This window comes from Phoenix dactylifera, chromosome 5 (genome assembly GCF_051530095.1).
Source record: "Phoenix dactylifera cultivar Ajwa chromosome 5, Ajwa_hap1_PhDact_Kaust_v1.1, whole genome shotgun sequence".
NCBI classification, from domain to species: Eukaryota; Viridiplantae; Streptophyta; class Magnoliopsida; order Arecales; family Arecaceae; genus Phoenix; species Phoenix dactylifera.
In genome coordinates, this window is record NC_143194.1 from 7,553,993 (window position 1) to 7,568,956 (window position 14,964).

Genomic DNA, 14,964 nt, shown 5'->3' on the forward strand with positions numbered 1-14,964 from the left:
GTCGGCCTACCGCACCGGCTTCTACCTCCTCTTCAAGGCCAATAATGATTGGACTCCAGCTTTATATATATATATATATAATATGATGTTTCACATTAAATCTGCATGTAGGTAACAAAATCAGAAAAAAAAAATAAAGAGAAAAAAAAATAAACGCATGATTCCTTCAAAAAAATATTCCAAAATAATGAGCCACAAAGGTTGACTCCATCTTTTAAATGACTCCCATCTTTTAAAGCGTACAATAAGCTTCTGAACTTATTCCAACTTCTAAACTCAACCTTTGGTAGTTTCCAAGAGGCCAAGTCCATATTTGTTTCATACTATGACAAAGGCCCAATATGACCTTACATAAGACATCCTATAAGCCGTTAGTGCTGAATCCAGGCCTGAATGTGTCGAACTTATGTAGATTACACTACTTTTGAAGAAAGTAGGACCATATCCTAATCACATTAAGCTGTAAATACAAGCGGTAAATGAGATCTTCGCCGAAATGCTATTATATTCAACAGAAGGCAAGCCTAAATTAGATTCTAGTTATTGTTACAAGCATGCGTTACAGTATTAAAGCCTAAATTATTATAAAATGAAAAGTATCATGCATGATTTCAACTTACATAAGCAATGGATTAATTTATAATCCCGTATGTTTCCATTATTTGAAGAAGTGTGAGTTGACAAAAACTTAACACTGGTCCAAACATTATTAATAAACTTTGACATATTTTGTTTTTCAAATTTTTGTCTCCGCTAATTGATTGAGCGTTGGTGTACTTGATAAATTAGAACCTCAAGTCTTGTGCAACCATCTCTTAAAGAGTGAATTCTAATATAGACTGCATATAAGCAACAAGTGCATGAGGCAGCACGTCTCTGTTCTTTAGGAGCTCAATATTACCATGCACAACATTTTGTTAGGCCATGTCTTCGTTGCGCTATCTCTTGTCCCTTTTTGTGATCATGCTTCTTATTACTAGTTTTTGAGTTCCCCATAAAACAGGAACTCAAAGAACCTAGGCTAAACTAGGAATAAGATGAATGGCACCCTAATGAAAGCTCAACTACTCTAGACGGTCGCCAGATTTGGTTAATGAAATTTCATAAACACATTAACTGCAAAACATAAGAGATTAGTGCTGTCTCATTTATTTTAATGCTTAGTTTCATATTAGGTAATCCTCGTGAGCCATAAGCAATAAGCAATAAGCGAATTAAACCTATCTAAATTGTCATGTCCTAACTTGAAGGCATGAGCTGAACATGTGGCAGACAACCACTGATCCCTACAAGCCTCCCATCATTGATTCAGAAGAGATGAAACTTCAATTGAAAGAGAAGTTTCTTTTTCTTGATTATGAAGAGACCCTCTTCGAAGATCTGTTGAAGCACCGCCAAGAAAGTTCATATGTAGAGGACTGCACCATCCGAACTCTTTTTACAGCTGGCAACAACTCGGTTGTATAACAAATTGTTTCCTAACAAACGCACAAATGCAGCACCTAAGCAAATCCTGCTATCGTGAAGCACAGGAGAAATTCACGAGCGTAATATGTGATTTGTTATTTTATCTACCAATATATAGCCCCTATCAACTCAACACTTGGATCAGATCGGTTCTCAATAGCAATATCTTTGTATGCATTCAGTGCGTATAGATTGAAAAAAAAGATAAAGAAAATAGATCTACCATGAAGGCAAAATCAAGCATAGAAGAGGGGCATGAATGCAATCATTAAAGAAGAGGGGGAGGGTAACTCTGAATATATATATATATATATATATATATATATATATATATATATATATATATATATATATATATAGAGAGAGAGAGAGAGAGAGAGAGAGAGAGAGAGAGAGAGAGAGAGAGAGAGGAGTGCAAGAATGCACACGGCCCCAAATACTTTTAATGAAAATTAATGATTAACCTCTCAAAATGAAACTGTGCACGCTCTTATTCGATGATCTATATATACAAAATACCCGGAGACAAGCAGTCATTTGTTTTGGATACCTCCTGCTATGCTTCAGACAGGCACAAAATAAATTGTTGCAATAAATCTAGTGAGCAAAAATATATTATTTGCAGATCCAAAAGTATATTATATATCTTAAACATATACAAGTTATATTGTAGTTTATTTTGATTTGTCTGGACCATAATACAACCATAATATGCTGGCATGCAGTTCAAGTTATCCATTTTTATCAGCTCAATGCGTGGTCAAAGACACGAAGAAATGCACGATTTTTTGTTTCAAGGCAATTTAGATGTTGTAGATTATAATTAATTTGTGAGAGGTCCATCACCAGTTTTTATTGCGAGTGTCTTCTCCCTCTTCCTCTCTCCCCCGCTGTGTGTGTTTCCCCGAGGTAAAGAAAGTCCAAAAGACGCAGAATCCGGGGACAGCCCTCTCACACAAACACCGATGCACACAGGCGGATTTTGATTTGCCATTCTAGCTCCATTTGAGTATGACCACCAGTCAAACTCGCTTGAGTAAACAATACTCAATGCTACTCTTTATTTAGGAGATTGAGTTTCACATGTTAATTTGAGTTTGTACACAGTAAGCTCTCCTTGACTAATGAGTAAATCACCTTCGCAGGCAGAAGCACTCCCTAAACAGAAAAAGATAAAGAGGATAATGCTACCGTGCATTATATCATTAACGGAATATCATTTACAAGCGCTCGCTTATCCTAGCATTACTTTCTCAAGCTATAGCTGGGAACTTCTATATTGGACGGTGACCTCAGATGTCTCAGGTTGTTGTAAAATTAACCAGATAACATGCTTATATTAATCATCAAATAAGAATGTATTTTTGTATACAGGTTGGTCATTGTTGTCCCATTAATGTGCGGCTTTTTAAATCCTGCATGGCGAGTCATGTCTTCTAACAAGTCCAAAAGAAAGAATGGCCCTTGAGACATGAAGCAAAATATACTGTGCAACACTCTATGTTACTGTTTAATCATTCAAAAATGTAAAATAATGAAACCAACTTGGGTTCCCATTGTCTTCTAACGATTCCATGTTCTAACATTAGCCTTTCCATGATCAGGTTGTCCAGGAGTGGCCCGGCTTTCCTTGAGGGGTAAAATTTGATCCGTTTGTTCAAGAGTTGTGTGATGGCCCATTGGCATGTGGGCCGGCCTAGAGTGGCTAGGCCCACAATGCCTCATATGCGCGGCACATGAGGAAACGGAGAGGAAGACTCCGGCTGAGAGTCCTTTTCCTCCTCGATCCTGATCGAAATCACTCGAAAAACAGGGAGTTTCAAGGCAATCCAAAGACCGATTTCCATATATTTGAGATTTCATCCTCCTTTGAATTCCATTAAAGTTTAGGAGAGAAAATCACCACAATTTCGAGCTCTCTTCCGGATCCTTCTTCCTCAATTTGTCACCAGAGAGCCGCTAGAACGCCTTGTCAGACCCAGGTAAGAAATCTTCATCTTCTTCTCTTTTTTCTCTGTTGTCTTGGCCTTCGATTCACTTTGTTTTGAGCCGACAATCGCTAGAAATTTCATCCAAAATAGGGCACTCTTGTTTCGGTTTTCTTTAACTGAGCATAGTTGTCGTCGATTGTTGGTTTGACCAAGGCTACGGCTGCTCGTGACTGCCATCGAGTGGGGGGCGGGCCACCATGGCAGCCACCCCCGTGAATCTACAAGGGAAGGGAAAGGAGAAGGGAAAGCCAAGCTTCCCCGTTCGTGAAGAGGAGAGAGTTTCTCTCTTCTTTCCTCTTCCCTCTCTTTATCTCTCCTCTCTCTAGTTTCCCTCTCTTCCTTCTTTCTCTTTCTCTCTCTCTTGGTCTCTCTCTAGTTGACCCAAGTAAGTGGTATTAGGGACTAGGGGAGGGGAACTGGTGATGAACCCCTGGTGGACGCTGGAGGCGGTTTAGGTTACTAGTCTGTTGTTTGATTTTCTTTTGATAATCGAGTTTAATATTATAGAAGAAGAGTCATCTGCACAAGAAGGTTCTGATCAGGGTACTCTGCACCCTAATTCGTAGACCATGAAATAGGTCAATGATCATTGTATTTAGTCAGCCTTCGGTAGAGGTAATAAACTCTATACTTGGTCACTAGATATATATTTATATTTATTGGTTTTGTACGTTTGGATTTGCATAATAGATTTATATTGATAAATTTGGTTTGGCATATGATGATATGTTTTATATGATTTCCAATATAAACATATTCGTTTGGTTATTATACGTATCAAATATTAAGAACATGATTATGTGAACAAAAATACCTCGAATTTGACAGAAATTTATTGTATAAGCAGTAACTGATTTGATAAGAATAACATATAAATCAGACAAACAAGAAATAGTTTGGATTAACCTCATCATGAGATAGCGCCCATATATGGGCTGATACATGGGCATAGCCTCCATCAGCTTATGAGTGGGATAGCCTCCATCAGCTTATGCGTGAAATTTTGATGGCACCCATCGACTAACACATGGGGATAGCCACCATGAGCTTACACGTGGAATTTTGATAGTGCCCATGGGCTAACGCATGAGAATAGCCTCCACGGGCTTACGCATAAAATCTTGAGAGCGCCCATGGGCTAAAGCATAGGGATAGCCACCACGGGGTTACGCGTGGTGGTTTGTCAAGCTTGGACCGAGTCATGATCTTTGTTAGCCCAAAGCCAAAAATTAATCAATAAAAAACATGAAAATCAAGTTAATGAGAAATTGATAAAATGACATAAGAAATTTTTGTTGAACAATTAGATACATTACTATATATATATATATATATATATATATATATATATATATATATATATATGCCTTATGGTAAAATGATAATGTGCATATTATTTGTATGAGCTTCGTAAGTATTGATACGATATTCATGCTATATGATATTGCTAGTTGATTATTTTTTTATTACTTATGGTGCATCGATTTGGGATTCTTATTGGGCTGGAAAAGCTCATATTTTTTTTTTTCAAAGTCATAGAAAGCATAATTACGAAAGGGAGGGACGAGGAGTTTGTAGAGCTAGTTATTAGTTAGTTAGTTATTTTTTTTATTTTGCTGATACATATTGACATTGGGAAATTTGTAATTGAACTAGTTGATGATTTAATGTTAATCGATTGATTTAATTATAATTGTTGGCATTGTATGAATTTTGTTCATTCTAGGTCTAGCATATTTTTTAGGGCTCGGCCTTAGGGAGTGTGCGGCCATGTCATGTGCTCGAACTCGAGTGATGGGTTCGTGGCATGACAAGTTGCTCTGGCATTTGATGGCAAAAATTGGGAAAGGGGATGCAAAACCTCATCCTTTCATCAATGAATTCATTCCAACTGTTGAGGAAGATGATGAAATATGTTACACCCATCCTCAGAAACTACCAGGTAACCAGCTGAAAAATCATAGCTTATTCTGTTTGCTTCATCGTATGCTGCATTTTGTTTTTATATCTTGGAAATTTCATTTTGTTAGGGGTTAAGCAGGAGGGAAATGTATCCCACTTTTTCCATAGAACTTTCAAGGCAATAACACTGGTACTCGAAAGCGACGAAAGATAAACAGTGATGACCTTGGGGATGTCCGCTGGCACAAGACTGGCAAGACCAACCCGGTAATTATTATGGAAAACATCTTGGTTTTAAGAAAATAATGGTTCTGTATATGAGCACTGTAAAGGGTGAGAAACATGAGAAGACCAATTGGGTAATGCACCAATACCACCTTGGCACAGGAGAGGATGAGTAGGATGGCGAGTATGTTGCCTCTAAAATATTCTGTCAGCAGTAGTCCAAACCAGGTGATAAGGGTGGACAAAACCCAACCCTGGAAATTTTGGAAACCCTTGTTGCAGAAGCAGACCTTGTAGCTGATCCCAAATCAGTTTCCTCTGAATGCCATATTGGTAAGCAAGATCCTGTTCACAGCCCTGAGCAGACATCAGATGAGGTATTATTCGAATCATATTCCAACTTTTCTAACTGAAAAGCTTGTCTATGTTTTAATAAAACCAATTTTCAAATATCTCTTTGCAGGAATTTGGATCATAAGACAGCTTTATGGCTTGGGGAGGGAGCAAACTAGCAGATTGACTGAAGTCACTTGTTTCTTCTACTTTGCCAGATGTATCAACAAGAAGCTGTAATTTTGTGAAACAAATCTCTAAATTTATTATATGTTGTATTTTCTACATTGCCTAATTTATCAAAAAGCAGCTGCAAGTTTTGTAAATTGTCTTTGTTCACAGGACATTGTTTGTCACCCAGCAGCTTGTTGGTTTTGTAAAGTGCCCGACAAGCTTCTGTAAATCTTATATCGTGCGACCTGTGTTAATGACCAGAACATGTTGTAACAAATGTTTAGGCAATGACATACTTTGTCACTATATGTTCAGTAGAATGGAGGTCTTCTAAAAAGATCAGATTAGCTTCATAATTATGTTGAATGATTTTTAATGTGTGTCCCTTGTTCACCTATATGATGTTGGGAGTTGTTGCAGGCTTCCCTTTAGCATCAGTATACTATCCTGCGGTGTTTTTCTTTTCTTTTCTTTTCTTTTTTATCTTTTGGAATGTCAAATTTATACTGCCTTTCTGAGCTGGTTAGCTTATGTTGATTTGATTATGAGAGAGTTTCTATCATTCAAATAGCAAAATCTCGTTACTAAACAGTACGACTAAATATTTTGTTGATTGAAGCATCAAAACAAAGTCACAGATCATAACAATGTTACAATTATATGACTGCTTAGAAATAATTAATACAAACCAGTGCTACCACATACTTCTGATCACATACCAGTGATATGACTGCTTGAATTTCCACCCTGATTCTGATCACATACTTCTGTATATCCTTGTAATATCTTGAATTTCAGTCTCAAAATGAAATCACTTGCTCCTGCCACTGGAGGCTTCACTCCCTCATTTTTGTAATACTACCCCACTCCCTCCAACGCACTGGCAAAGAAAAGAAAACTAAAGGAAAAAAAAACTCCTTCTAGTGATGGTTTGATAAGGTCATATAACCTCATCCTCAATAACTTCATCCTGACTAATTATCTTAGAGTGGCATTGCATGACACAGTTAAAATGAATTAAATATTATGCAGATTAGCTTATATGCTCAACATATTTCCAGTGTCGATCAAACAATTGTGAAAAGAAATTGCTTGGTTGATCCATGCTTGAATGGGATCTGTCTGATTCGTCCTTGATCTCTTGAATAATATTAAATATTGACCAAACAAATGAATAATTGAGTCTGTTGGTCTCTAATTGGGTTATTTGATTTGCCTTTTTGTAGAGGACTTCCAAATTACTATGCAATTAATATTTAAAAGTATAGTAAACTACAAGAAACTAAATAACTAAGACAAACTAATAAACAAGTTAAAGTATCAAAGAAAGAATTCTTGCGAAAAAATTAACAACTACAGAATAAATATGAATTCAAAATAAAATTAAGATACTTTAAAAACATTAAAATAATTAGCAAGAAAATAAAATAATTAGAAACAACTAAAGATAAATGCAAATGAGAAAATATAAAGATTGGTGATAACTAAAGATAATAATTAAAGATAACATACTAGACTAGGTTGTCAAAGGGCCTTTAAAGAATCTTCATAAGAGTTGCATGGTGAAAGTGGAGTGAAAGGAGGTTGATACAAAAAGAACCCACTCCTTTTCACGAAGAGTAAACTCCTGTAATTTTTCTCTGCTTCTGTGAGATACTCTCCGGCTCCTCTGGGGACAAACGGGGCAAGAGCGCCACAGGTATCCCGCGGCACTCCCCCTCCGGTCAATCCGCGACCAATCCCGGCCGCGGATTTCACTCGGCCGTCGCGATTCACGCGGCGGAGAGCCGTTACAAGGGGGTGATAAAAACCCTCATTTTTTCCTAGGACCACCTCTGAATCCTCTTCCTCTCCTCCCTTTCTTCCCTCTCCTCCCTCTCCTTCCTCTGTTCTTACCTCCCGAGTGACCGGCGTATCTTTCCGACCGAGCGCCATCCGGATTCCTCTCGTGGCCTGCCCCTGTTCCGAGATCCATCCTCTTGGTTTCGAGCACTGCTACCGCCGCCGCTTGTCCACCGGATCGAGCAGCCGTGGCCAGGATCTGCCTCTTCGTCGACTGCCGGTAATCCCTTTTCCTTTTTTGCTCTTTGATCTAGTCTGAACATGCTTGATTTCCTTCCGTTGCTTTGGCCCCAAACCGAGATCACTCGGTTTTCCTTCGACGCCCGTCGCTGCAGCAGTCGCCGGCAGCCACTGCAGTCGGCCGGCCGTCGACCGGGCAACAGCCCCCGGCCGCCTAGGCTGACCCCCCCCCCCGCCAACCGGTCCCTTCTTCCTCTTCTTCTTCTTTCCCTGTTCGTGGGGGTTTGGGGAAGAAGAAGGGCCCTGTTCACGGGCCCTATTCACTGCGGGCCCAACTTGAGCCCGGTTCGAACCCGAAACCCAAAACAAAAAAAAAAAAAGAAGAAAGCCCGAAACCCAGTTCAGATCCGAAACCCGAAACCCAGTTCAGACCCGAAGCCCGGAACCCGGAACCCGAAACCCGAACCCGTTTGGCCAATAAATGGAATTTTACAGTTAAGCCCTTGATAGTATATTATTGCACAAAAGAGCCTTCTGTAAATTATGTTTGATCCCTATAAGAAAGATTTATTACATAAAGGCCCTCAAATATATTTGTTTGGTCCCTTTACTCAAGTTTTATTATAGAACAACACTCTGTAATTAAGTATTAGTTTCTGCAATGAATTTTTATTGCATAAATGAACCAATTAGATTCCAACCTTTGGGGCCTTACTAGGCCGGGTTATGCGGGCCTATTGGGTCGTGTTCGATGTGGGCTCTATCGGGCCATGCCCATTATGGGCCAACTCTGGACCCTGTTGGGCCGTGTCCAATAATATTATTTTTAGTTTTGCTTAGCTCTGAATTTAACAAACAAATTAATTAAATTTAAACAGGTGAACCTGATCCGCCTATCTGAAGTAGGAATTAAGCGAGAAGAGGTAAGTAACTTAATACTTCAAGTATGATTTCCAAATTATTTGATAAATTGATGAAAATTTGATATATATTTTGTATTCTGTAAAATGGGTCAGGCATGTTAAATTTTATTGAAAAATATGTTATATGCTCTAAAATCCGTAAAATATGATTAGACAATTTATGAAATCTATTTTTGTATATATGCATTCTCAACATGGCTATGACCTGTTCTGTTCTGGCCCCGCCAATGAGGATTATATGTTGGACCTGTCGACTTGTAATCTGTGAGGAACCGATTTCGACACTATATCACCGGTGATTAGAATAGTGGTATTTGGACACCGTACCACCGGTGCTTAATAATAGTGGTGTTTGGCACCTTGTGCAACCCATGCCACTGGGTTACGTGGCCGTAGCCTATTATGTTGAGATTTTGGTATCAGAGTTTTTGAAAAAATGATAATAAGTTTTGAAGACAGTAAAACAATGTTATTTATGATTTATTCCAGACATTATCCTGCATTTTGATCTGATATGCTCTGACCCTACTTTGGGGTATTTTATTGTTTACTGGGCTAGTGTAGCTCATTATTTTATTTTCTCTATTTTTTAGATCCAGAGGCTTGATCGCACAGAATTGGGGAGTGCGTTAGATGTTCCGATGATTTCATCAGTTATTAGCATTTTAGTTAGATTGATTAGAGTATTTGACTTACATCAGCATAAGTTATTTGAAATTTTGTAAGACTGCTTTCGAACAACTTAAATAATTATGTCATCTTTAAGCATTTGTATTTGCTTTGATATGATCTGTTGCCTTGCACGCCTGTGCGGTCCGCCGTGCGGGCGTGCGGCGTCTACCGCGCTCCGGGCTTGGGGTGTGACAGATTTGGTGGTATCAGAGCTCAGGTTTCAGATTCCTAGGGATTGTGTTTGAAATAGTCAAATGGAGCTTAAGTTTTAGGATTCCTAGGATACGTCGGAAAGGTTGAGAGATGGGTAGGAGCTAAACAAGGAGATAATGTGTATTTTATTTTACTAACTATTTCGTATTATTCTGTTTGGATGATTTTATGACATGTATATATCTTCACTGAATCAGAATGCCACCTCGCTGTGTCCGTAGCTTGAATCAGATGGTTGGGGGTTCTCGGGGAAGAGCCCCTACTAACCAAGAAGGCGAGGCATCGCATAGCTCAGGGCCTCAGGGCCAATCAACTCTAGAAACTGCCGCCGGAAATCAAACTCGGGTGCTTGAACTGATTGAGGAGGTCATTGGGTTAGTACGTCAACCGAGGCAACAATCTCAGCAACCCATCCAGCAAGATGTTGCTCATCCTGAGCAAAGAAGGAGCATAGCAGAATTCAAAAGAATGGCTCCTTCGGCTTTTAAAGACATCACTAATCCTCAAGATGCCGAAGCCTGGATAGATGAAATGGAGAAAGCCTTCAGGGCAATGGAGTGCACCGATGAAGAGAAGGTCAAATTTGCCATCTATATGCTTCAGGACCGAGCTTATCATTGGTGGATGTCGTGGAGTGCACATTGGCACCTGAGCAGGAGGCACTTACCTGGCAGAGATTCCGCACAGCATTCTACTTCAAGTACTTTCCCTCCAATCGCCTGAGGGAGCTAGAGAGGGAATTTCTCAATCTGAATCAAGGAACTATGACTGTGGATGAGTATGAGGCAGAGTTTGACAGGCTATCTCAGTTTGCTCCCACCCTCGTCATGGATGCAGTGTCCCGGATGAGGAGATTTGAAGAAGGATTGAAGCCTCACTTACATCGGGGTTTGGCCGTAGTGCACTCAACAAACTATGATGACCTGGTAGACAGGGCCAAGAATATGAAAATTGTCTGGAAAGAAACACAAGATTCAAAAGATAAAATACAAAAGAATAGGAGCAAAGATGATGATACTCATAGTGGACAGAATTCTAGTAGGACAGCAAAATCTCGTAATAGGTCTGGGCAATCAGAAAAGCAGGGATCTTATGGAGAGACTATTCAATAAGAGAAGCCTAAATGTGAAGCATGTGGAGGCACCTATAAGACAGAACTTTGTAGACGGTTGTTCGGCACTTGTTTCAAATGTGACCAACAAGGTCATAGGATAAAGAAGTGCCCTTATAATCAGCAAGACTCTCAATCAGTTCAGAGGCCTCAAACTACAAGAACCCAGCAAGTGCAAGCTTCTCCTGCTCCGGCTTGGTCAGTTCAGCCTTCTTCTCCTAAGCAGCAGAAAGGAGGAAGACCGCGCACACTGGGTCGTATTTATGCACTGACTCAGCAGGATGCTTAGGCATCCAATACTGTGGTGTCAGGTATACTACCGGTTGCTTCTGTTTATGCTTATATACTGTTTGATTCTGGTGCTACACATTCATTGTGTCATCGATTTTGTGCGAAAACATGACCTACCTTGTGTGCTGTTAGAGTATGATTTGCATGTTAACACCCCTGCCGGAAGTGGGATGATTGGTAATCAGGTCTGCAAGACTTGTCCAGTTCAGATAGTAGGTAGAAACTTGCCTGCTGATTTGATAATTATAGATATGTATAACTTTGACATAATTCTCGGTATGGACTGGTTAGCGTCACGCTTTGTTACCATTAACTGCCATGAAAAGCGGGTAAAATTTTAGATCCCTAGAGACACTGAATTTAGCTTCATAGGTAGTGGTGCTTATACTTTCCCTCGAGTTCTCTGCTATGCACATTAAGCAGTCTGTACGTGTGGTTGATAGAAAAGAACAAGTGTTGAGGAGGTGCACAATTTCTTATGTTAAGATCTAGTGGAGTAATCACTCAGAACGTGAGGCTACATGGGAACTGGAGGACGAGATGAAGGAAAAATATTTGGGCCTTTTTGCAAGCTAAGGTATGTTAAATTTCGAGGACGAAATTTTACTAAGGGAGAGAGAATGTGAGATACGGGTTGAAGTCGGCAGCCCCAGCCGACTTCGGCCGCGTCCTCTTTTGGGAAGAGCCGGAACAGAGGATCGCGATGGCGACCCTCTCCGGCTCCTCCGGGGACAAACAGGGCAAGGGCGCCGCAGGTATCCCGCGGCACCCCCCTCCGGTCAATCCGCGGCCAATCCTGGCCGCGGATTTCGCTCGGTCGCCGCGATTCATGCGGTGGAGAGCCGTTATAAGGCGGTGATAAAAATCCCCATTTTTTCCTAGGACCACCTCCGAATCCTCTTCCTCTCCTCCCTTTCCTCCCTCTCCTTCCTCTGTTTTTACCTCCCGAGTGACCGGCGTGTCTTTCCGACCGAGCGCCATCCAGATTCCTCTCGCGGCCTGCCCCTGTTCCGAGATCCATCCTCTCGGTTCCGAGCACTGCTACCGCCACCGCTTGTCCACCGGATCGAGCAGCCATGGCTAGGATCTGCCTCTCCATCGACTGCTGGTAATCCCTTTTCCCTTTTTGCTCTTCGATCTAGCCTGAACATGCTTGATTTCCTTCCTTTGCTTTGGCCCCAAATCGAGATCACTCGGTTTTCCTTCGACGCCCGTCGCTGCAGCAGCCGCCGGCCGCCACTGCAGTCGGCCGGGCAACAGCCCCCGGCCGCCTAGGCTGACCCTCCCCCCCAGCCGGTCCCTTCTTCCTCTTCTTCTTCTTTCCCTCTTCGTGGGGGTTTGGGGAAGAAGAAGGGCCCTGTTCACGGGCCCTATCCACTGCAGGCCCAACTTGGGCCCGGTTTGAACCCGAAACCCGAAACAAAAAAAAGAGAGAGAAGAAAACCCGAAACCCAGTTCAGACCCAAAACCCGAAATCTGAAACCCAGTTCAGACCCGAAGCCCGGAACCCAAAACCCGAACCCGTTTGGCCAATAAATGAAATTTTACAGTTAAGCCCTTGATAATATATTATTATACAAAAGAGCCTTCTGTAAATTATGTTTGATCCCTATAAGAAAGATTTATTACATAAAGGCCCTCAAATATATTTGTTTGGTCTCTTTACTCAAGTTTTATTATAGAACAGTACCCTGTAATTAAGTATTAGTCCCTGCAATGAATTTTTATTGCATAAATGAACCAATTAGATTCCAACCTTGGGGGCCTTACTGGGCCGGGGTATGCGAGCCCATTGGGTCGTGTTCGATGTGGGCCCTATCGGGCCATGCCCATTATGGGCCAACTCTGGACCATGTTGGGCCGTGTCCAATAATATTAATTTTAGTTTTACTTAGCTCTGAAATTAACAAAGGAATTAATTAAATTTAAACAGGTGAACCTGATCCACCTATCTGAAGTAGGAATTAAGCGAGAAGAGGTAAGTAACTTAATACTTCAAGTATGATTTCCAAATTATTTGATAAATTGATTAAAATTTGATATATATTTTGTATTCTGTAAAATGGGTCAGGCATGTTAAATTTTATTGAAAATTATGTTATATGCTCTGAAATTCGTAAAATATGATTAGACAATTTATGAAATCTATTTTTGTATATATGCATTCTCAGCATGGCTATGACCTGTTCTGTTCTGTTCTGGCCCCGCCAATATGGATTATACGTTGGACCCGTCGACTTGTAATATGTGAGGAACCGATTTCGACACCGTACCACCGGTGATTAGAATAGTGGTATTTGGATACTGTACCACCGGTGCTTAATAATAGTGGTGTTTGGCACCTTGTGCAACTCATGCCACTGGGTTACGTAGCCGTAGCCTATTATGTTGAGATTTTGGTATCAGAGTTTTTGGAAAAATGATAATAAGTTTTGAAAACAGTAAAACAATGTTATTTATGATTTATTTCAGACATTATCCTATATTTTGATCTGATATGCTCTAACCCCATTTTGGGGTATTTTGTTGCTTACTGGGCTAGTGTAGCTCATTATTTTATTTTCTCTGTTTTTCAGATCTAGAGGCTTGATCGCACTGGATTGGGGAGTGTGTTAGATGTTCCGATGATTCCATCAGTTATTAGCATTTTAGTTAGATTGATTAGAGTATTTAACTTACGTCAGCATATGTTATTTGAACTTTTGTAAGACTGCTTTCGAACAACTTAAATAATTATGTCATCTTTAAGCATTTATATTTGCTTTGATATGATCTGCTGCCTTGCACGCCTGTGCGGTCCGCCATGCGGGCATGCAGCGTCTGCCGCGCTCCAGGCTCGGGGTGTGACAGCTTCCACATTCTATACTCGCTACATGTTCATTTATAACTCCTACTTAGTAACAAATTCCTTTGATGATATCCTTTTTCCATATATTCCCATTTTATTCCTACACAATACATGGCTGCAAAGTCTTCATCCAGTCTTCATATGACGCGTCTCTATTACGTTATATAAAAACAAATAAATGACTACACAATTTTGGTGTAAATAATCTTCAATTTTATTCGATAACTATAGTGTGCTTGTCATGTTTTATGCTTAGATTCACAAAACTCTTTAGCATGCTATCAGGAAAAGGCATGCTTTTCACAATCACGATATATCTTGACTCAATTTCTTTCCTTTATTAACACCTTCTAGACTTATAACAGCTACTCTTGTGTGTGTAAATTTATCACCAAATTAAAATAATTCGTGTTCATATAGAAAGAGATAAAATAATTCTTGTTCATATAGAAAGAGAGTCCTGATTCCAAGATGTATGGGTTACTATTACAAATGAGCAAATTTATTCTGATTATGTCCAGCCGTTCTATTTACCTTGAATCTTCATGTTCAAATTTCAAATGGCTTTCCTAGCCTATTTTGTCAAAGAAGATGGGAAAATTGGCAATATATGTATCAGAGTTGCCAACGTAACAGGTATTAATTACCATTGTTTGCCAAGATCAATCACTCTTTGTTCCCTTTAGTCTCTAAAAAGAAATCTGCACTTAAGAGTGACCAAGAAACTTACCAAGGGCTTATAGTGTATTCTTAAAACTCAGTGTATCTTTCTAACAAAAAAAAAGAGAAGAG

At 40.0% G+C, this 14,964-nt stretch overlaps 1 long non-coding RNA gene and 1 pseudogene across 1 annotated transcript; both read left to right on the forward strand.

Moving 5' to 3' along the window:
• Positions 1-5,194: 5,194 nt before the first annotated feature.
• Positions 5,195-6,063, forward strand: LOC149753444 (SUPPRESSOR OF GAMMA RESPONSE 1 pseudogene; annotated as a pseudogene).
• Positions 6,064-7,688: 1,625 nt separating this feature from the next.
• LOC149753445 (uncharacterized) lies at positions 7,689-12,208 on the forward strand. The gene is made up of 2 exons (XR_016413125.1): positions 7,689-8,154; positions 8,993-12,208. It is a non-coding gene; the product is annotated as an uncharacterized LOC149753445 (long non-coding RNA).
• Positions 12,209-14,964: the final 2,756 nt, after the last annotated feature.